We start from the raw sequence: 24,017 nt of genomic DNA, 5'->3' as shown, positions 1-24,017 counted from the left end.
TGTATGTGAGGCAGGGCAGGAAGCCCTTCCCAGAGCCCGATCGATAGATTTTTGCTTATGCTTTATCTGAACCACTGCCAAATTTCTTTTTGTAACTACTAGATTATATTTGATTGTATTATTTTATCTCAATTAAAACTGCTGCTAAATTTTAAGTTTGTGGTTTATTAAATGTCACGGTTTGATGCTGGCATAATGTCAGCGCCCCCATGAAAATATATTCTCCCTGGTGTCTGCTGTGAGATGTGACCAGGAATAGAGCAAAGCAGGCTCCAACTTAGGAATAAGGAGAAAACTTTATTAACCTACAACTATATGTAAAAAAAAAAAACACAGAAAGAATGAAAACCTTACAAAAACATTTCTCCTCCCCCCACCAAATTTCCAATACATCCACCCCTCAGATCACCAACTCTCAGTCCATAACCACCCTTTAGATAATCAATTCTCAGTTCATCAAGGAGAGAGGAGTCCCTCTTGTACCATAGCGTTCCCCTGGAAACACAGTTGAAACCTCGTGTGTTTCCATGTCACATGTGGCATCGCCCGGAGATCCTTTGCCATCGTGACATCTTCCTTCCATGCCCAGTGCTTTCACCACTGTGCATGGACCAGAGCTGCTTCTAGGGTTCCCCTTTTAAGGATGCTTTGCCCAGTTCCAAAAAAGTGCAGTCTCTCTTCACATCACCCCCTGAGGCTGAGGGGTCCCAAGAACAGAGATTTTCTTCTTCCCTGAAGACTGAGAGCACCACCACCACCCTCCTCACCTGTTGTCTCTGTTCACGCACTCTCGGGACACCTGTCCCCTCCCAAATTTAACACTAAACTCCCTTGGCTCCAAGACACTGCCTCCCCCTAAATGCAGTCTCTGTCCTCTGCTCACCCAAGATTCTTCTCAACTTCTCTCATGGCCCATCTCCTCTTACCTCATCTCTATCTCTCTTCTCATTCAACTCCAGGAGGATCAGCATTTGTAAGGTTTCCATCATCCAAGAAAAGGGTTAAAAATCTCAGGCTCTGCCTGTCCAGAACTCTCATGGCTGTGCTGCTGGGCACCTTCTCACCTCTCTCTCTCTCTCTCTCTCTCTCTCTCTCTCTCTCTCTCTCTCTCTCTCGGAAGGGGGGGGGGGTGGCTGCCCGATGCCTCCCAGTGCTCCTCCACCCTTCCATCCCACAGGGGCCTTCCCGTCCCTTCTCTGTCCAAGGCCCGGCCTACCTCACCCGGCCGCATGGCTTCCCCTCCCCGCCCAGGCCACAGCCGGGCAGGGCAGCTCTGACCTCTTTCACCGACAGAACCCAAGAGAGCTTCCCCCTGCGAGTGCTCTGCTTTTAACGCCCCGTGTTCTCAGAGGCATATCCATGTCCTCAGTGGCCACACCAGGTGCCAATATTCAAATCTGAGCACCTATTGGTTTGACCACACCATCCCAAAAAACTCATTTCCTCTCAAACCAGGACACTAAATAAGGCATGGGACCTCATTTATCATTTATAACACCACCATCTGAAATCAGGATTGCTGGAGGTTTATGGTGGACAGTTTCCTTGCTGATGAAGCCCACACTGAACAACAGGAGGAGGATATTTTATCTGAAGCCAGAGCCTGATGCACACAGACTCTTTTCTCCAGGGCTACAGCTCACCTCCAAGCCCTGCCTTTTCTCAGTCTTGCCTCAAGGACAGCCAACATTGCCAAAGGCCATGGGATGCTCCCTGTTCAAATCCACCCAGGGTTTCACACAGACTTGATAAACTCTTCTGCCATGACCAAGGGACATAAACCAATATTTACAACTCTAAGAGCAGCCTGCTGAGACTGAATCACCACAGGTGGCATGAAAGCCATTTGAATTCAATACCACAAACCCCATTCCCTATGTAAATAAGCTTTCCTGCCAAACTACTCTTAAAAAACCAGCACTAGCAGACCTTAATTGCCTTCTTTATGTTTTTTCCAGACTATGTAGAGTGACAGACTTTGATCTACTCCAAAATGTTCTTTATAATCTCTTTTCTGATTAAACCAGGGAAAAAAAGATGTTACAATTAAAGTAAACCCATGACAGCACAACATGCCAGTACTTGGACCATATTTCACCTTAGTTTTGTGAAAATGCAACAAAGCCCTGCAAAGTAACTTTTCAGCACTTCAGAATCAAAAGTAGCTTATGCCAAGACTAATATCCTTCTAATCAGGTCCTTTCCCCGGTAATAGTTTTATTTTTGAAAAAGAAAAATAACCTTAAGAAATTGTTTTAAGAAATTGCCAGCAATTAAAATGACAACTGGACATAAAGCAGTTTAAAAAATCTGATTTCTCCATTTTCAAGATCCAGATACACTCCCCCCAAACAATAGTTTAATCCTTTTCTCAGATAAAGCTATTAAAATGGAAATCCTAATCTCCAGATGAAATGAAAGGTTTACAAAACACCAAAAGGAAAATTTTACTTGAGATAAGTTAAATCTTTTAAATTGCAGTGAACATGTATTTTCAAAGCAAGAAAAACAAAACCAGGAATCCTTTGCAAATGTCAACATGTTTTCAATTTTCCCACTTTTCTTTTGGGAAGAGAAGCAAGAACTACATGATGAATTTACCTGAGTGCTTGTGCTTCTCTGGTCTACATCTTTCTCCTTCAAACATAAGGACTTTCAGACACAAAACACTCTCAAAAATATGCGTTGTTCCAATTGAAATTTTGATCATAAGGCTATAAGCTTGGAATTCATAAATACAGATTTTTGTCAGACTCTATTGACTAGCTAAAACTTCATTTGCTGTCAGTACAAAAGGTATTACCCTACAAAAACCAGTCAGATTTAAAAACATGGCAGTGTATTTTGCTGTGGAAGACATCCCACTCCATGGCCCATGAACATTCTGCTACCATGAACCAGACTCTGGAGTAACTGCAGTCACCCCATGTAAACAGAACACAGGAGACATGTTATTGTGGAATAATTGCCTGTCATAATCCAGCTGTGCTATCAGCTCATGGCATTTACCTCAAGCCTATAAAAAATTCTCAGACTTCACCAACAGATACACTGATTTTGATCTCCAAAGACAGATTAAGCTAAAATTCATCCTCTGGCTAGGCAGGTACTCATGATTTGAGAACAAGATAAAATGTCCACAATTTCCATAGTAGCTGATCCCAGTGGCCAGCTGCTTTCTTATCTCTTTACGTCTGATGTCCACTCTACTGAATTCAGCTTCCAGGTACTGGCCCCTATTCTACCTTTTCCTCATTGCTTTCCCCCCATTTACCATCCATCACTGTCTTCAGAACTGCCCTTCACTTCTGATCCCTTTGTAAGGGCTGGGTTCCTGGATTTCACCACAAGAAGGCATGTTCTCTAGCCCCAGCCCTGCATTTGTGGCCCTCTTCCAAAATGTTACAAGTTTATTTCTTGTTTTTTGGTCAAACCACACTCAGATCCATTCCAGTCTGTGACCACTGCTCAGTGAGGACTAACAGGGTCCAGGACGTGACAAGAGCTCCAAAACACCCTAACAAAAATTAACTTACAGGAGATTTATCTGCAGAGTCTTCCTCCTTATCACACAGTCATCACAGGGGGCAACTCCAGTAAATCCAGCTCCTCACTACAGAGGCCAATGTATTTCTGCTGGGACTTCTGCAATGCAAAAGTAGAAATGACCCTCAGATATCACCTCCCACTGGTACCCAATAACACCTCAATATAATTTTCAGTTTTTCTTACTTCCCATATTTTCATCTCTTCCATATTTTCACTGAGTCAGTTTTGAACCCCTCAAATATTTATAAACAAGTGAAATGCTTCCAGAAATACTAAGCCCCAGCACCTTCCATAAAAAAAAAGAAAAAAATAAAAAAAAATGTGCTACATTGGAGGGAGGGAAGAGGAAAAGGAATACTTAACCTCCTCATTGAGCCAAAGGCAGAGCAAGATTAACCTTCATCAGACCCCAGAAAAATCCACCACTAACAGGATAGAGTCTCAGTCAAGAAAACACTACATTTGGCATCAATACCAAGACAGATAACAGAGGACAAAGCCACAAGGCCCAAACACCAGATTTAGTCCACTGCACTGATAGCTTCTAGGAGATGTTTTTTGTTTTTTAAATTAATATTTATTGTTATTTAAATAAGGGTTGGATGATGGGAACTTGGGACCCTCACAAACTTGGGACCCTCAGAGCAGCCTCCACTGTCGTCAGGGCCCTCCAGCTCTCACAGGTGGCAGAGCTGGTACAGACAGCTTTTTTAAATTAGTAGTAGTATCTCTCTCTAACAAACTTTGAAACCAAGCAACTCCTAACCCCAGGAAAACCTGGCAGATTCGTCAGCCTCAATCCTACACAAACTGGGTTGGTTACACTGTACCCAAGGTGACTTTGGTTTGCTAATTAAACAAGATGGAAGTATTACAGAGCAAGGAAAGCAAAGCAAAATCTGTTCATCAGAAGTAAATAACCACAGTTCACACATAAGACACGCAAATGTATTAGTTTGGGACTGTTGAAAGAAAACAAAGCTCCAGATTTGGCTGCACATGCCCCAGCAGTTTACACTAAACATCTAAAATAGAGGCTCAGCAGATGTAGCTCAGGTGAAGCCTCTGCAGATGTAATTTTGTCCCCAGGTTTTCTAAGACATTAGCCACGTATCCAGTTAAACATAACAGCAACCGACCTTAAGCCTTTAAAAACTATAATGCAAGGAGAAAATGGTTGGTAATAGGGCCTTGTATCACAAAGCCATCACACACAGTAACTGTTTCCACATCACATTGCCAGTCCCAGCTTCACTCTCCAGGCCCAAATGGACTGCAGGAATCAACCCTCTCCCAACACCACTTACTGCCCTCCCACAGCCAGGCCAGCATTCAAGGACCTCTCCAGCTGCAGAGGTAAAACTCGGCCAAAATGAGCAGACTTTGGCTTAAGATAACCACTGCAGAAGACAGAGGCCTTTCACTGGGTTTTGGTTTTTTTTTTGCTGGTATAAAAGAGGCTGGATGAATCAGCAGGTTTAAAAGCATCAGGACCATAACAAGCCCATAAAATCAAAAAAATCTTGGTGCCAGCAGTAAGTTTCAGTCAGATCAGACTGTTTGGTCACAAGCTCCAAAACTGAGATACTGCAAATAGTGAAGAGGAGTAACCCAGTGGTTTAAAACAACTTGGGTTGTCACAGCTGTGACAGAGATGGGCAATGAGCCTTTATTTCCCTGCAAACCTCATGTGGCTAGTGATTCCAGGGTTCAGGTGGCTGTTATTAAGCTGCAGATAGTGCCACTGCCTTCCAGCTCTTGCTTGGTTATATGAACTTAAATCTACCCAGGCAATCACCCCCTCTATGTTGCAGTCTAATAAATTTTGCTACAGCCTGTCTCACTTCATAAAGGAGAGGCATCCAACACAAACAGTGGGATTCTGTTCTAGAAGAGCTCAGTTCTGAGAAGGGAAAAAAAAAGGCTTAAAAATCCAAATCCAGCACTGCTGGTTAGAGAAAGCTGGACCTGGAGGGTGGTACTGTGATGAAATTAGCTGCTCTCCCCACACAAAGTCTTATTGATCTTTATGTACAGTTTGCTTCAGGTTCCCAACACTCTGGCTTAGAAAGTAAAAAAAAAAGGAAGGTCTGTCACTGCTATAGATGTAGAAACCATAACTCAATGGCATTTTTTTACTTAGCCTGCAAAAGTAATATTTCTGTCCAGTAGCAGTGGCCAGCACCTCAACCTGCACCGGCACAGCCAGCAATGACCCTGCTCTGACACCGGCTGGTGCTCAGCGAGTCCTTGCAGTCTCACACAACATTTATTGTATTTTGCTAAGCTGCTTTCATGCTGCTCCACAGGAGGAAGCAGGCAGTGCTGCAAAAGGCAGGGGCACCAGAGGAGCGCTGCAGGGGTGGCAGGTGTCTCTCACGATTCCACACAATCCCTCACCAGGGATTCCTAATCCTGTCAGAGGCAATTTTTTGTCAATTTTCCGCAGTGCTCCAGAACCAATTTATCACAGGAAGCACTTCCTCTCCAAAGTTTTAATTATTTCCATATATGTTGGGTAGGTGTGAAATGTGTGCAGGAGTGATTTACAGGAAGAAGAGCTGGAGAAAGGGAAGAACAGTGTAGGAAGCAGCACAGATCATCTCCAGCATAACATGTGACTGCTCCTTACAAATCATGGTGGTGATCCACACCATTTGGTTTCTCCCACTGTAGGGGACTGCAGATGGTAAAGCTGCACTTCAGCATAACAACATTAATTCCTCTGCCTATTCTTCTATCAGGGAGCCTCCTGTGCACAGAATGGGGTTGGTCTCTTCCCCCAGGCATAAAGAAACAGGACAGGAGGACACGAGCTGCATATGGGGAGGTTTAGGCTGGACATTGGGGAGAGTGATTGGGCATTGGAACAGGCAGCCCAGGGAGGTGGAGGAATCACCATCCCTGGAGGTGTTTAAGAAAAGACTGGATGTGGCATTTGGTGCCATGGTCTATTGACAAGGGGGTGTTTGGTCATAGGTTGGATACGATGATCTCAAAGGTCTTTTCTGACCTTGTTAATTCTGTGATTCTGTGAATCTTGGCCCAACTGCCACGTCTTAGACCCACAAAGATCAACTTTCCCTCTTTACACTAATTCATCATACCAATCTGGCCAGCTTGAGGTGTCTTGATTTCCAGAATCAACTGTTTGGTGACCTGTGAAGCCAGGTCACTAACACTGGGCAGCAAATTTACTGATCTATGGGATAGCTGCAAGGACATTTACATTCCGCCTCTTGCAGCAGAGTTACAAAGTTTCAACTATTGTGGGCAAGATTTGAGCAATCCCTGCAGAAAAGAGACTTCTGATTTCATTGCCATCATCACAACTTGCCATGCACCTTCTTCATTACAATGTTTGGATGCTATTTGTCACAGTAAGGCTTGATCGTATTCTTCCAGCTTCAGGATTAATTTCTCAAAATCAGAAACAGAAAAAAGGAGTCATGCCAAAAGAGCCAGATGAGTTTCCTAACCACTGGGCTGGTGGATATTCTGGGTGGTCTTTTGCACTCTTCAGCGAAAAGTACTTAAATACTTGAGCATTAAAATCCTAGATGATAACTTTAGAAAGTGTGAAAAAAAAGAGAACTTCATCACTCAACATGTTTTGCCTGGACTGCAAGTTCAACCAGGAGTCCATGAGAGCTTCTGAGACTCAGCATTTGAAAAATCAAGTTTTATCCTGGATTCCTAAGAAAAGTCCCAAACTGGACATGCACTTGGGGCAGACAGGCATCCTCTTCAAAGCACAGGAGACATCTGATAGAACTTGGTTTCTAGCAATTCAGCATTGCTCTTACTTTTCTTACACAGTCTGTACTAATTTACAACTGGTTTTGTACTGACTTGGGTTTATCATCCACTGTAATAGAGCTGATAAAGCTGCTTCTTTCATAGCATTACTTCAAATATGAACAAATTACTTTGAAGCTGGTATCATTTCTGTAAAGAGACAGTTGTAAAATTGTCTGGAGAAGAATGAACTTCCTACACATTAGCACAGTAAAATTTATCCTCTAGTAAATAACAAAATTATCCCGGACAGAGTCATGGATGGTCCAGCTGCCCCATGGCTTCATGTGGTCAACAGATACAGTCTTTAGGAAGAATGACACCAGCTACGACATCCTAGAAGAATTCATTTTTGCACAAAGTGTTTTAATGAATGCCCAAACAGTGTTAGAAATGAGTGCAGGGCTTGTCTGCACTCTCCAGCTTCTCCATTAACATCCAGTTAATGACACACAGTACATGGTTAATCTAATGTTCTATCCTGCCTGGAGGCTGAGGAATATCTGAAATATTCTTGACTCCTTCCTGTTCAAAATAGAAATCAGAGGCTCTCAGTTACCACCCTGAAATTTGTAAAGGAATTTCTTTAATAAGCATAAATAAATAACAATTTTCCTATGGAAAATTCAGTATATGGAAAAATCTACACCACTCTGCCATGACAGCAAATAAGAAAATAAAACAAAACCCAACCACTCACCAGGAAATGCCTTATTAAAATAAGCAAAACCAAGATTATTGTCAGTAATAGATGATTTAGAAGATTTCTAAGTAAGAGATTCCAGGACTGGGCATGGATTTGCCTCCTTCATTACAAAAATCACTTGGAAAAACAGTGCTTCTTTCAACATCATTATCTTGAATTATTGTGTCCACTTAAGACTCTTTCAATCACATTTATCCTTCAGTCAGGCTGAAAAAATCCAGTTTTTCATAATCCACTTCAGGATTCTTCCTCCTCCTCCGAGCAACTCACCATTCCATGCTCCCGAAATGAAGCCAGCAATTGGTCTGCAATGTTGTGTCTCTCTCGTTAATGGTGATATAAATAAGAAGAAATAACCCTGGGGCAAAAGATTATTATCTGCTCTCATATCTTTACTGGCAGAATAATTGGCTGCACTGTAAGCCTGACCCTACTTGATTTTTTTATCTATCACTTCTGTGGCAGGTTACAATTACTTTCTCCTTTTCCTTCTCTCTGTCCCATTGTCCTACATTTTCCTTCTGCCTGGGCTTCACCCCTTCCCGCCAAAATTCACTCCTTCCTTCGCGTCTCTTACTGTACCATATAATAAAATACCACAGGATGAAAGATTTCAGGAGGGAGAGGCAGCAGACAGAATATCTGATAGCAAATTAAGTCACAATGGCACAGTGTGGCAAGGAGGGAGGCAGGAGGGAAGAACAGTGCCACTGATGCAGAAGAGTCAGCCAGGTGCCATGGGAAAGCTGAGCAACAGTGATGCGGACTTAGCACAGTGAGGGCACTTCCAGAGGGCAATTAAACATTGTAAGAAGAAATAGTCCACCCTACTTCCAAACTTCTCATCTCCTCCACCTGCATTCCTAATTAGCATGAAGCTGGAATTGTTTTAACTTGGAGGTAGGTGAGAAAGAGGATTTTAGAGTTGGAGCTGAGAAGCAGCCAAGCTCAGGGTGCCATTTGCCTGCTGGGCCCTGATAACAACAAGCTAAGCCTCTGAAGCACAGCTGCAGGGATCAGCTTGGCTGACATCACAGCCAAGGTCTGTGCGTGCAGCAGACTCAAGGCATTGAGCTCCTTGCCTGCTTTAATATCATTAGGACTTTCAGGGCAGGGAAGGTGTCTTTTTCATGCAGGAAAAAAAAAATTAAAAATGCACAGGGGTTTGTTCCCCAGAGCTGACAAGAGGAACCTGTAGGAGGAAACAAAAAAAAAGGTTTCGGTTCTGGTTCTGAAGGGGCTGTCAGGTTTCAGAACTGCCAAGTGAGCAAATTTAACTCCCACGTCCCCACAACCTGAATGTGAGCAAAACTGGTTTTGAGATGAAAGGTTGCAGAGGAAGGAGAAAGAGGCCGAATTACCATCACTCGACTGAGCCCGGTGGAGAAGAACATGAGTGGATACTGCTGTATTCTGTGACCTGTATTTTCACTGTCCTTTTATTTATTAACAGCCTGCCAAAATAAATCTTGCAGAGCAGCAACACAGGCCCTTTGAAATTTGCCTGCATTTTGGACTCACCATTACAGCACTCATGGCACAAACACACTCTCAGAGACAGGACAGGAGGGAAATCAGTAACCCCCATGGTGCAAACCATGCTTGAAGTCTCCCCAGGATATCTGGGAAAACTTTCCAGGAGAGGAGATATGTAGGAGCTGACTTTAACCCACAGAAGAGAATAATTTAGTGCAGTAAGCACAGCCTCTGCAAGAATGATATTTCTTACCTGTACATTTTTTGTTCCTTTCAAGGTGGACTCAGTCCTTAATAAGATACATGAGCCAAAAACCTATATTTACTTTCTGAAGCATAGAATGTTAAGTGTACCAAGACTCCTGGAATAGATAACAGCCATTTGCAATCATATGGATTTGCTCCAGAGTGAATCCAGAGTGATATGAAGTGGGTTTATAGACTCCCAGGGCCTCAGGTGTGCCCCTATGAGCAGGCTTCTGGTCCCACTGACAACAGGAGTGCTGTTAGTGAAGACTAAAGCCCTCTGTGCTGTAAATAGGCACTATTTACCCCATTCTCCTTGTCCATGAATCTAAACAGGGGCCTGCTGTCAAACCAGAATATTCAGTATCTTTAATTAAAGTCTGTCTCTTTTTAGAGTAAGGGGATTGATAACTGGGAGGGAGGGAGGGAGGGAGGGAGGGAGGGAGGGAGGGAGGGAGGGAGGGAGGGAGGAAGGAAGGAAGGAAGGAAGGAAGGAAGGAAGGAAGGAAGGAAGGAAGGAAGGAAGGAAGGAAGGAAGGAAGGAAGGAAGGAAGGAAGGAAGGAAGGAAGGAAGGAAGGAAGGAAGGAAGGAAGGAAGGAAGGAAGGAAGGAAGGAAGGAAGGAAGGAAGGAAGGAAGGAAGGAAGGAAGGAAGGAAGGAAGGAAGGAAGGAAGGAAGGAAGGAAGGAAGGAAGGAAGGAAGGAAGGAAGGAAGGAAGGAAGGAAGGAAGGAAGGAAGGAAGGAAGGAAGGAAGGAAGGAAGGAAGGAAGGAAGGAAGGAAGGAAGGAAGGAAGGAAGGAAGGAAGGAAGGAAGGAAGGAAGGAAGGAAGGAAGGAAGGAAGGAAGGAAGGAAGGAAGGAAGGAAGGAAGGAAGGAAGGAAGGAAGGAAGGAAGGAAGGAAGGAAGGAAGTGGCGGAAGTGGCGGAAGGAAGTGGCGGAAGGAAGTGGCGGAAGGAAGGAAGTGGCGGAAGGAAGTGGCGGAAGGAAGTGGCGGAAGGAAGTGGCGGAAGGAAGTGGCGGAAGGAAGTGGCGGAAGGAAGGAAGGAAGGAAGGAAGGAAGGAAGGAAGGAAGGAAGGAAGGAAGGAAGGAAGGAAGGAAGGAAGGAAGGAAGGAAGGAAGGAAGGAAGGAAGGAAGGAAGGAAGGAAGGAAGGAAGGAAGGAAGGAAGGAAGGAAGGAAGGAAGTGGCGGAAGGAAGGAAGGAAGTGGCGGAAGGAAGTGGCGGAAGGAAGGAAGTGGCGGAAGGAAGTGGCGGAAGGAAGGAAGTGGCGGAAGGAAGTGGCGGAAGGAAGTGGCGGAAGGAAGTGGCGGAAGGAAGTGGCGGAAGGAAGTGGCGGAAGGAAGTGGCGGAAGGAAGTGGCGGAAGGAAGGAAGGAAGGAAGGAAGGAAGGAAGGAAGGAAGGAAGGAAGGAAGGAAGGAAGGAAGGAAGGAAGGAAGGAAGGAAGGAAGGAAGGAAGTGGCGGAAGGAAGGAAGGAAGTGGCGGAAGGAAGGAAGGAAGGAAGGAAGGAAGTGGCGGAAGGAAGGAAGTGGCGGAAGGAAGTGGCGGAAGGAAGTGGCGGAAGGAAGTGGCGGAAGGAAGTGGCGGAAGGAAGTGGCGGAAGGAAGTGGCGGAAGGAAGTGGCGGAAGGAAGTGGCGGAAGGAAGGAAGGAAGGAAGGAAGGAAGGAAGGAAGGAAGGAAGGAAGGAAGGAAGGAAGGAAGGAAGGAAGGAAGGAAGGAAGGAAGGAAGGAAGGAAGTGGCGGAAGGAAGGAAGGAAGTGGCGGAAGGAAGGAAGTGGCGGAAGGAAGGAAGTGGCGGAAGGAAGGAAGGAAGGAAGGAAGTGGCGGAAGGAAGGAAGGAAGGAAGGAAGGAAGGAAGGAAGGAAGGAAGGAAGGAAGGAAGGAAGGAAGGAAGGAAGGAAGGAAGGAAGGAAGGAAGGAAGGAAGGAAGGAAGGAAGGAAGGAAGGAAGGAAGGAAGGAAGGAAGGAAGGAAGGAAGGAAGGAAGGAAGGAAGGAAGGAAGGAAGGAAGGAAGGAAGGAAGGAAGGAAGGAAGGAAGGAAGGAAGGAAGGAAGGAAGGAAGGAAGGAAGGAAGGAAGGAAGGAAGGAAGGAAGGAAGGAAGGAAGGAAGGAAGGAAGGAAGGAAGGAAGGAAGGAAGGAAGGAAGGAAGGAAGGAAGGAAGGAAGGAAGGAAGGAAGGAAGGAAGGAAGGAAGGAAGGAAGGAAGGAAGGAAGGAAGGAAGGAAGGAAGGAAGGGTGAGTTTGCCACTTGTGTCTTTCAAGTGGTTTGATCAACTCACACCAATGGGAAATGGGAAAGAAATATGGCCTTTTCTAGCAGCTCTGTGCCTGTCTACATCAGATGACTCACACAGACCTTGGCAGGGAAAATTCTTATCAAGCTGGGACAATGTCACTCATGTCACTATCCACAGCTCTCAGCCCTGTGCCTGCAGATCTCACACCTTGGCAGGCAATATGCCCTTGGGTGGGTGATACAGTCTGGGCTCTCTTAGAGGTATAATTTTAGTACACTGCAAATGATCCGTATACATTTACCACTTCCTGTGGTTCTTCGACCCACTCAGGCAGAGACCAGTCACCAGCAGACTCTGCTGGAGTTGTGAGAGGTGGGTGGTAACACAGTTTAAGTATCTTTTCTCAGGGAGTGAGCAGTGCCCAAGTACACCAGGTATGGTTACAATGGCCTCATTTCCTGGGATGTTTCTCATTGGTGAGGTCACATTGCTGTTATTCTCTGGTGTTGTGTGACTCAGGAACTGAGGAAGGAAATTACAACACATAATTCAAATTAGGGGATTTTTTGAAGAACTTGAAGTAGCACATAATAAAACTGCTAATAATATGTTGCAATACAGTTCTCCTCCAGTCAGATGATTTTGCACCAAGAGGAAGTTATTCAGATGCCCTGCAACCTGGTTAGTGCAATATCTGGGCATGAGAGGACATCTCAGAACAAACTGTTCTGCTTTGACTTCCCTAGAGAACGATTAACACTGACAGCTCTTTTTTTTTTTTTGGGCTGAGAGGATTTAATAATTCAAACAGTGTTACTGCATTTTCATCTGTTTCTGGTCTTCCCTTTACTAGTCCTTGATGATGTGAGGTGTAGGAATCAGAGTGAAGAACAAACCCAAAGTGGTGAACAGACATGATCTCACTTTTTTAAACAGTTCTCAATCCTCAACACATTGCAGTAGCTGTGACAAGAGGCTGGTGACTGGTACAAGTGACCTTCAAGAGGATTAGCCAGAGATGTGTGACTGCCAGTGAATAACTCGATTAATTTATTATGCGTGATGAACACTAAGTCATTCTAATAAGATTCTTTTCCATTCATTTGTTGCTTGAGAATGATTAGCAGCAAATAGCTCATAGGTGCTTTTCCAGTGGAGCTGAGCAAAACACGCACAGGGAGAGCCAAAAACTTTGTCCCATTCACTTGTGGTCCGCTCCCATCAATGGAGTTGGTCAAATATTGGGGGAAATGGTGGGTCAGTGTATCTGTGCTACACACAGGTGTCTTTACTTCGTAAATCTTACATCTTCCAGTCTCCTGACCAAGCCCATGCTGCTACTAGGGACATTTGCCAGTTTCTTGTTCAGATGGAGCAATGGTTACTCTTTGAACCACAGAGTTTCTCTGTAAACTAACACAACTATGGATAACATGGAGCATTCCTCTTCTCCAGACAGCCAATGGATGACTGTTAGGATGACTCTACACCTGTCTATCACTGTGCACACCAATGACTTTTCAAATCTATCACGATTAAGCTGCTGGTTAATACATGAAGCTGCCATTTCCACCCACCCAGAGGAGAAAATACCATACCAGAGCAAAAATGAAAGAAACCAGGGATGCTGAATCAAAGTGGAAAGCAGCATCCCATGTCATGTCCCCATGTGTTGTTCCCCTTTCTCCCCTACATATCTGAAATATTCCTGTGTCATGCTGACCAGTGCAGTATGAATGCAGCACAGGGCTGAAGCATGGCTAAACTGGATAATTCCCAGTGTGTCCCAACACTGCTGCACAGAATGCTTCCCTGACATCTTCGAGACCCCAGCTTGAGTCCCTGCTACCAGATTTGATCTTCACAGTCTAAGAGATCCCATGGACGGGCTGCAGAACAGGTGAACCACATCTTAGGAAGGCATGATGGCCTAGCAGCTCTCCTACCAGGCATAACTCAGGAGACCTTGCTTATTTTACCTCTTCCCTCTGACCTTGAACAATTCTACCTCCCCTCTTGTCCCCACTTAACTTGACCATTACTTCAATTTTACTTTTTAGGTAGTGACTGCTACCAGGTTTATTTCAAACAGATCCTTCCCTCCCTCTCTCTCTGCAGGCATGACTGAAATTCAAATGGATTTCTCTTTTCAACTACACTTCTGAGTCAAAAGAGGGCATGTGTGCATGTACACAAATAGAAAACCAGTGGGGCTGTTTGCTTCAGATGATAATGCTGTATTTCACAGCCCCATCTTCCAGCAGCAAACTTGTTGGCTTTTTGCTCAACATCATATGACTCTCGAGCAGTGAGGACTCTATGCATCTCCACATGGATTTAACAAAATAATTAACTGTTATTCAGCACAAAGAGAAAGTCACAAGACTGCAAAGAGCAGCACTAAGAATGCAGCTCCATGGCAGAAGAGCAGCTCTCTCTGAGCTGATGATGAAATGCATGCATAGCCCAAGCCCTGGCTGCAGCACTGTATCATTTTCTGTCTATTCACCACTGCTCTTGGCCAGAAAGGACTGAAATGAACCAAGGGCTCTGGATTAGCTCATGCTCAGGCTCACCAATTACCTTTGGTTTTGCCTGTTGCAGGGAACTCCAACAGCCTCCTTCCTGATCTGCACTCACATTTTCCAACCCTCAAAAATGTCATGTGCCCAGGAAAATAAATTCACCATGCAAAGGAGTAGTAAAAAACTTTTGCATTTTATGGGTTGGAGGGATTTCTTGGAGTAATAGCAATTTTCCTAATTTACATCTTTTCTCTGTGTGACCTTACCATTCCTCCTTCTTTTCTCCTGAACTCTATGCCACACATTTTTTTTTCCAACAGTCATAACATTTATAAATTATTCACAAGATGTAGCCATAAAGAATGACTAATGTTTCATCTTCAAAAATGGGCTTACAGTGCCATCTCTCACATTGGATGTAGGGTTTCCAAGGCTTCCCCAGTACCATTGCCAGAGTTCCAAATGGCACTTCATCCTTTCCTGAAGGCCAAGGGGCCTCCATCAAGACTACTTTGCAAAGATAACCAGGGTTTTCTGCTGGGTCCACCCACACAGCACTAACTAGGAATTCCCACCAAAAATAATCTGACTTCTCATGTGACTAAAAATTTATTAATGTGAGAGAAAGAGAACATGTAGTCATTCAAATCAGAAGCAGCCACAGCCTTCTAATTAAGGAGACAGTTTTTTTCTTCGCACAGTTTCCTGACCAGACAGATCTCTCAGAGACTAACAACTGGTCTTATCTATGGTTCAGCACTGGAAAAGCACAAGACAAATGCATTCCAGTCTGGATACCAAAACAAATAAATCTGGCTTTATGAGCAGAATAACCATAAATGGTGCATGATTGATTGATTGATTGATTACATGTCATCATCCAACAAGCCTGCAGCTAATGAAGCATAATGCTGAATAGATGAACATGAAATGAACACCATTAAACAGCCTATAATAAACCTATTTCTGGACTCTTTTAAAGGATAAAAAAATCACAGTAATGATTAATACTTAGAGCACTACAACACAGCTAATGAACTCTCTAAAACTTCATAACAAATGTTGCAGTAAAAAGAAAAGCATGGCTAAACTGGATAATAACCAGTGTGTCCCACCACTGCTGCATGGAATGCTGCCCTGACATCTGTGAGACCCTGGCTCAAGTCCCTGCCACCTGATTTGGAACAGAAAAAAGCACTTTGGTCATCCACTATAAAAAGCTGTATGAGAGCATGCCAACCTGGCTAAGTCAGAAACTCCCTCCTGGGGCAGGCAGAGCAGTGCCAGCCACCAGTGAGCTCCAGCCTTCTCTCTGGTGGTTTCCACCTCAATGGGGACAACACAAACAGCCATTTCTGAGTGGCTGAAGTAAATGTCTTAGCTGGCAAATGATCCACTTTAAAACCTGCCAAAGAGTTAAACACAGCAGTAGAGAGCACAGTGAAGGGAGGAGATGGGAACTCCAAACGTGGTGTTAACTGGGCTGTGGAGGTTGGGACACCATGGATTCTGGAAGCACCTGGTCAGTGCCATGTGGGTTTACTTCAGCTGGAAACCTAAGTGCCAACTCTCTGCTGTCTTCACTAGGATGCTGTGTGCTCCTTCTTCCTCTGTGTTACCTGCAAGGATCATTTTCATGTATTGTTTCCCCTCTTGGCACAAAAGTACCATTTCCTCAATGCCAGCCAAATGTTTTTCAAACCCAAAACATGCAATCACAAATTTTTGAAGGCAGGTAAATGATCAAGCCTGGAAAAAAAAAACACTAATTGTTTTTAAGCAGTGAAAAGACTCCCAGAATCAAGATGACACTGAAGCAAGAACACCCATGGGCATATTACGGGAGTGAAAAAAAAAAAATTAAAGTATTTTCTTCTTTTGCAACATCTCACATCCTCATGTACCACAGCACTTTACAACCCAGTGACCTTTCCAATGCATCTACAGGGTTTGCAAATACTCTCAGTCTTAGAGATGGAAAAGCTGAGAAATGCAAAGAGGGTGTTTCTGCCTATAGAAATTACTTCTCTCAACAACCATAGGTGAATATGTTATTCAGAGTCCTGAAACGGAAGGGATGAAGAAATGTTCACCAGAACTATCATTTTCCACAGATAAGGTAAAAATGCTTCCAACACCTGAACTTTATGATACCTCTAAGGAATGACGGTGGTCCCACAAAACACATTTGCAGGATTAGGCATTTCAGGCAGAGGCAACCCTTTTCCTTTCAGAAAAGTTCCTCTTTTGTTGTTGTTGTTGTTGTATATTTTGGAGTGACTGTTTTCGCAGATGCTCAAACAGCAAATATCTCCCTTGACTCTCACAGCTTTTGAAAATCTTGGTACTAATTATAAAGGATTGAATAGAAAAAGAAAGCTCTTTTTCTTTCTCCAGCCAGTAAGAATCTCAACAAGTATCCTTGGCATAGGGTCCCTGCAGGAAATGGGCAGTTGGACCTCTAAGGACTCCAATTTGCAACCTCCTTTTGTACCTCCAACTTCTTCCCGCCACATCACCAGAAGACGAATACCCACCTTGATCCCTCTGAAATTAGCAAGTGTGGAAGGAAGTAAATTAACACCTGAAAATTTGGGCATATTATTGACAGCAATCCATTCATTCTCTTCCAGTAACTCCTCTTAGAAAGGACAGTGGTGTCAAAAAAATAATTCGTTTTAGAGGTTCCCTTTTCATACCAGGTGTCATGGGCCATACTGAGATAAACATCAACATTTCTGATGGTATGGCACGATCAGACCTGGTAAAACTCACTCCTATGGAGAGTCTTGTCTATCATAGCAAGGTGGAGGCTAGAAAATTATTTCTCTTTCCCTGGAGTTTCTCCACATTGCAATGTTGGTAGGACCAGTCAGTCAGTGCGTTCTTTCAATTATTACCTTAATAAAAGAACAGGACATCATTGTCTCCTAGCAATTGTACTGACTCTGTAATAGTGGCTTGGAATATCTCAGTTAAAGGAAGTTACTCTGGAAATCTTGCATGACCTTTCATTCTCCTGGTATAAAGAATACCCTCCCTGTTCACCTCTGTTTATGCCAATCATGTCAGACGGCAGCATTTCCACCAGAGAGGACAGCTAGGAAAAAAATAAAGGCACACAGAAGAAGAGGAAGGAAAAGTGTGTTTCCATACATATGATTTCTGTTCTTCCAAGGATGATAATCTTGAGATTCAGAAACAGAGTGAAAAAGTACATTTCTACTAAAATTTATACCACCTATTTACCACAGCCCACCTGAAATAATTTCAGCAACATTTTTAACTGTAGGAGTCAGGTTAAAATACTTTAGCTGGACTGGCTTTATTAGGAGCTTATGAATTAAATTGAGAAATAATGCTTTGATGCCAGAAAACCTTAGTAAAGGTTTTCTGGCATCAAAGAACAAGCTTCAATAAGCTTTCTTGGACTAAGCTGAATTATTAATGTTGATTAGATAAGAGTACCATTCACCTTTCAAATGCCGTTTCTCTGAATGTTTAACGATACACTGAGCTGCTCTCTCTTAGTAAAATCTCATTTCACTACCATCATTCTGCTGAGAAAGATGTGTTGAATAACACCAGAGAGCACTGAGCCAGTGCCACAGTATTACATCATTGCTATTAAATATTCCTCTTTGTGCATTCAAGGCATGCTTCCACACATTTGATGCATGAGAAGTGAAAACAGCAGTGAGCTAAAGCACCTCAGTGTTCTCTTCAGTATTAATCAAGCTTCCAGGATGTTAAATGCCTGCAGGATTGCATCCCTGACCCTGCCACAGCACTGCCACCAAACTTTATCTCATGCAGGCAGGAGGTATCGCTGAGCGAGTATCTGGTGCAGGCAGCTTGCACAGCACAGTCACGCACAGGGCTGACTTTAGGTGTGCTCTCAGCCCAGACTACATTTCTCCTATCTCTGAAGGATGAAAAAGGACAGCAATAGAATGTATGGATTAAAGAACTGCTTTCCTCTAAAACTCCCAAACAAGCAGAACCCCAAATAGAACAGAAACCAGGGCCTGACTCCACGCCTGCTGCTGATGCTGAGCCTGCCTCACCTCACCAGTGGAGCTGGCAGAGCCAGTTGTGCTTGTTCCTGGGATGGGACAAGCCCCCAGAAGCCACCCTACACCTTCTACTCACTGTCTTCCAGCTCCTGTGCCTTTCTCCCCTCCAACGATCCTTTCCCTTCAGATTAATCTCAGCTCAGCTGAGCCCCAATGTCCTCCCTCTGATTCCCAACATCTCGCTCCCTTCTCACTCCAGTCCCTTAACATCAGGAGGACACGTTAACCAGCTGCAGGCAAACTCTCAAGCCATCCCCTGTACAAAGAGAAACCAAAAGGAGAAAAACTTTTGAAGAACTTGGAGACAATATGCAGAGGCCTGCTTCTCTATGGAATCTGTTGCCAAAACCCGCAGAGGCGGGTTTCTTTGTTTCTTGGCATCAGTGTTTCATAGCTGTTTCTGCTACTTTTCCTTATGTTTCTGTTCTCACTCTTTTCTCTCTCCTTCAAGCCCACCCCAGACCAAAACCTAGCAAAACTTTCTTCCTGCAAGGCAAGCTTTGTTTCTGGTACCCTTCTGTGAATATTTCTGCATCGCCTCCTGCTACAGAAAGTTTGCAGCTACTTTCACCACAGGGCAAAGGCTGTGGTCAATTCTATTCACCATAGAATAATTTAGATTGAAGAGTATCTTTAAGATCCTTGAATCTTAAAGACTGTTAAGCCAGCACTGCCAAGTCCACCACTAAACCATGGCCCCAGGTGCCCCACAGTGGGGAATGGGTCTCCCAGATACCTCCAGATTAAGGGTACAGCAGTAATAGACAGCCAGTAGGAGGCAAGGGAAGGAGAAGGGGGGGAGCTTGTTCCAGATTTTAAAGATTTTTAGGAAAATCATTCTTTAGATTTTTAATGAAACTTTGTTTCAAGTTTTTAATTTAGGCATTCTTTAGGAAAAAGGAACAAGGTGTTATTTATTTGGAAACTCTCCTGTTTCCCCTGCCTTGACAAAATTCTGCTTCTTCAGGCAATTGTTTCTGCCAGGAAAAACAGATCACTAAGCTCAGGGCCTTCAAATGGGGTGAAATTTGACTGTGGCTGCTGTTGCTGCCAATCATGCCTTGGCAGAAGGGTTATACACACAGTAACTGATCCTTCAGGACTTCATCTGTTGGCTCCCTCACCAGCACAACAGCCAGACACATAATACACACTTGCCATATGATACTTTAACAAATCTTTTACTGTCTACATCTTCATAGGCTTCATCTCAGCCATCTGGGTTCATATGTGTGAGAGAGACAAGTTACACAGGCTTCCCTGCGTCAAATGTATGATTTCTCTGCAAATCAGTGGGATCTGAGCAACATAACACGGTCCTTTTCCCTATAATACAAAGCAGCTATTCTTGTTTCCTTCACAGTACAAAAAAGTACACCTGAACTTACCAGGCTGATGTCACCCTAGAGGGACTGACCAGATCCTGGGGCAAAATTCCGGACCTAACTTCAGTCACACTGGAGAAACAGACCTCATTCCAGTCCTGATTCAGAGATTCTCTTCCATGTCTTTAAAGAGGCAAAATAGAATCCCCATTCAAACTACTTCTAAATGCTGAGGCAGTTCTTTCTCCCTCTGGTTTTAAAGGAGGGAGTTCAGGAGTGGTTTTGGGGGAGCAGGAGAAGCTGCTTGTTTCTCAGATTTGAGGGAGGAGAGCAGTATTGCTTGTCCACAGAAAAAGCAAGCAAGCAAACAAATGATCCAGTCTTTACTTCAGAAGATCACGTAGACTGCAAGGTTAATAAAAAGAAAGCACAAGAACAGGGCTCCATAGGGACATCTAGGTTGGCACTCAGTGATGTAACAGGCCTGGAAAGTCTGCCTGTCCTCTCTGCAGCCCCAACAACCCCGAGGAGATGTGCAGCACACAGAAAGCAGCAGCTTCCTTATCAGGCAGTTAAGCCAGTCACACAAAGGGGACAGAATAAACAGCTCAGCCCGAGCTCCTTGTTCACTTGGACTTGGTTGCAGGACCATGGGCACGACCTACTTCATGACGGCTGCTGCTCCCATAGTGATGTCCTTGTCATTTGAATACCTTACCCTAGCAGGTAATAAATAAGGGGACATGCTAAGCAGGTGCATACATACAGGGAATAACTTCATGTTTAGTAACATCAGGGATGGCTCTGCCAGGTGAGCAAGGCCCTTCACTGCATAAACTGACTGTGTATCATTTACTACAGGGCAGGAGAAACAATTAAGAGAAGGTCTCTCAGCCTTTACAGTACAGGATTGCCTGCAGGGAGCAAGTTTCACTTTCCTTAGTGTGCCAAACAAATTTATTGTGTGTGTGCCAAATAAATTTATTGCCTTCCTCAGAGAGAACACTCAGGCTGATGGCACCAAGCAGAAAAAACGTGATTAGGAAGGGCATAGCTTCAGGTCTGAGCTCAACCATGGCAAGTTGGAAATGCCTTGCCCCTCATATAAAATCGGCCTTCAAGTCCTTCATTTCCTCCCCTCCACACACTGGAAATTGCTGCTGTGCTGGGGTAGAGTAATTTGGGCCCTTAATTAATTAGTTTATTTTGTAAGCATTTTCCACCAATTAATTTCAAAATGTTGCTCTATATAGAATCATAGGATTGTATTCTAGAATCATAGAGTGGCTTGACTTGAAAGGGACCTTGAAGTTCATGCAGTTCCAACCCCTGCCATGGGCAAGGACATCTAACTCAGGTGCCTCAGAGCCCCATCCAACCTGGCCTTGAGCACTTCCAGGGATGGGGCATCCACAGCTTCTCTGGGCATTTCATGGCAGTGCCTCACCACATCACAGTACACAACTAATACAGATGGGAACATATATCTCTGGCCCTATCCCCTCTCAAAATACTGCTGAAACCCCTTTTTGGCCCCACACGTTAGAGCGTGGTGAAGAGGAGTGCAGGGAGCAGCTCTGGGTACCACCCAGTCTCTGGGGGCTGAGGAAGGGATGCAAGTCCTGGTGCCAGTTCCAGATGGCAGAAGCAGGACTGCTTGAGGCTGGGCTTCAAACAGCTCATGCCTGTGATTTCTCTGTGGGTCAGCTTATTTCCAAAGAGGATGAGGTAATCAAGTGCCCACATTCACCTTGCCTAAGCACTCAGATAAGCCAGTCTGGAGTATGGGATATCAAATTTCTTGTTTCCCTGCAAAGGACACACACACATATCTGATCATGACCTGTACATACATATAACTAGAACTGATCCAAACCTGTACAAGCAGGCAAGAATTTACAGTCCATTTGTACCAAGACTGTAGAAAAATATGATTGCACTTTGCAAAACATATGTTAATCTGTTCCATTTTACCTTGGGCAAGCCAATGGCATGTGTTTCATCTTGACAAGGAAACTCTGATCTCATCTGGGACACTGCTTTTCTAATGTATCCCTAGTAAGTAATGATGATGACAAATCTAGTCAACAAATAATCAGCATTATTGGGTGAATGTAGTGCTTGATGTCCTTAGATCTTTCCATAGATAGACATAAATGCTGGAGATTAATCAGATTGCGCTGATCATTCACAGTTCATGGTTACCCTCTTCAGGGTCAGTACTTCTGTCTTCAGCTCCTCCTTGAGTACAACTACAACATGTTCTAAAAATCAAGCACTGGCTGTGAAACTTCCAAGTTGAAACTGTTTTCTCTGGCTCCCTTGCTAAAAAAAAAAATAGCCCCAGTGTTTCCATGGTTTGTTGGAAATTCTTTGTGAATCCTAAGAGACAAACGGTATCCAAATTTTTATATTGTTCATTTTCCTGTTCCAAGTTGAGACACAGATTTGCCAAAGCGCTCCTTCCCTCAGAAGGTAAATCTGAAGTGTAAGGTGTATGCTCCCAAGCAGTTATTAATAAATTTAATCAGCAATAATTGTCCAAAACAGTTGCTTGCAAAGATCAGATTACTTTTGCTTCACCTCCCTGCCTAAGAATACTCTTTTATAACAGGAGGTTGCAGTGCAAATGACAGTGGTTTTCTATAGTTGCTGTTCAAGACACACCTGCTAAGTCAATGCCAGTGGTTAGGTGAGGGAATGCTCACATGCTGCACACTGCTGGGCAATAGAATCAATGCATAATTGCCTCACTGCACAAATCTGCATCTCAGTAAGCAAGAGTATGAATGCCAACACATCCCATTCTCCCATGCACTCACTCAAAATGGCTTTTTAGAAAGAGATTTTGATACCTTTGCAGGCAAGAGTGGATTTAGGCTTTTCCCCGAAATAACTAAGAAGGTAAATACACTCCAATATTCTCTCGATTATTTTGGTTGCATTTGGGGAACAAGATTTAAATACTTCCTTCTGGACATGATGTCCTTGCCTCCACTCTCCCCACTTTTTGACTCAGTGCACCTTTGTGTGTTGCAGCTTGTTCTGGACATTTGTCTGCAATCTCTGCCTTTCTGCCTGTACCTATTCCCACTCCCTGTCTTTCTTCTCCCTTGTCTCCCAGTGAGGATTTTCCCCCTTTAAGAGAACAGCATTAGAGAGAGAAAGCAAAGTGCCTGCTTCACAGCCCCATCACCCAGGAGTCAGTGGCAGGTTGACCACAACTGCTGCACCACTTCATCTTCCAGAAGGTTTTGGGCTCTCATCTCCTCCCAGGAACAAATTGTATTCTGATGGCCAAGCAGCTTTCCCATTTTCAATCACAGTCCCTGATGGCAAAGAAACCTCAGTGAACAGGAGGCAGGTAAGCAGCCAGGAAAAGGAGTGAAACAATTAAAGGAGATTATGGATAAAGGAGCCTGGATTAACTTGGCTTGGTAGAAACTCACAAAGCTCTAGTTTAAGGGGAACCAGAGCTATTACTCCCTGCTCTGTCTTCATGGCATTTTATCTCCTGAAAATCAATGGGAAAGTTGATCCTGGAAATATGAAACATGTTCACTACAAAATGAAGAAGTTACACTTGTCAGTGAAGATTTGAAAACAAGAAGAAATGCTTATAATTCCTGAAAACCAAGATAAAACATGGATCACTGGCCTGCACAAAGTAAAAAGGAACAGTAACACACATTGTTCAAAGCGCAATCATATTTTTCCACAATGTTTCAGAGTGACAGATGCACTGTTTGATTTCTGATTTCAGTATCTAAGGACCCTGCAACCAAGAGTTTGACCAGTCTGGAAGGAGAACACTGAATATCTGCCTTCACCATCACAGTTACAAGGTGGATGCCAAGTCATCTGTTTTCTGCAGATGAAATAAAATATTTTCCACTATTGACTCCCACCTAGCTCTCAGAGCCTAAAATTAATAGGAAAATTTCTTGGAGCTTCAAAACTCTTCCCATGGAAATTTAGGACAGCTCAGATATTTGAATTTCCTCTGTAATGAACATATTGGTCCAAATTCATGTCTCTGCATTAATTTACCCAGAAGATGGCAGTGCCTTTCCCAGCAC

This window comes from Ammospiza nelsoni, chromosome 3 (assembly GCF_027579445.1).
Source record: "Ammospiza nelsoni isolate bAmmNel1 chromosome 3, bAmmNel1.pri, whole genome shotgun sequence".
Lineage (NCBI taxonomy): Eukaryota > Metazoa > Chordata > Aves > Passeriformes > Passerellidae > Ammospiza > Ammospiza nelsoni.
This window is presented reverse-complemented; position numbering follows the sequence as displayed.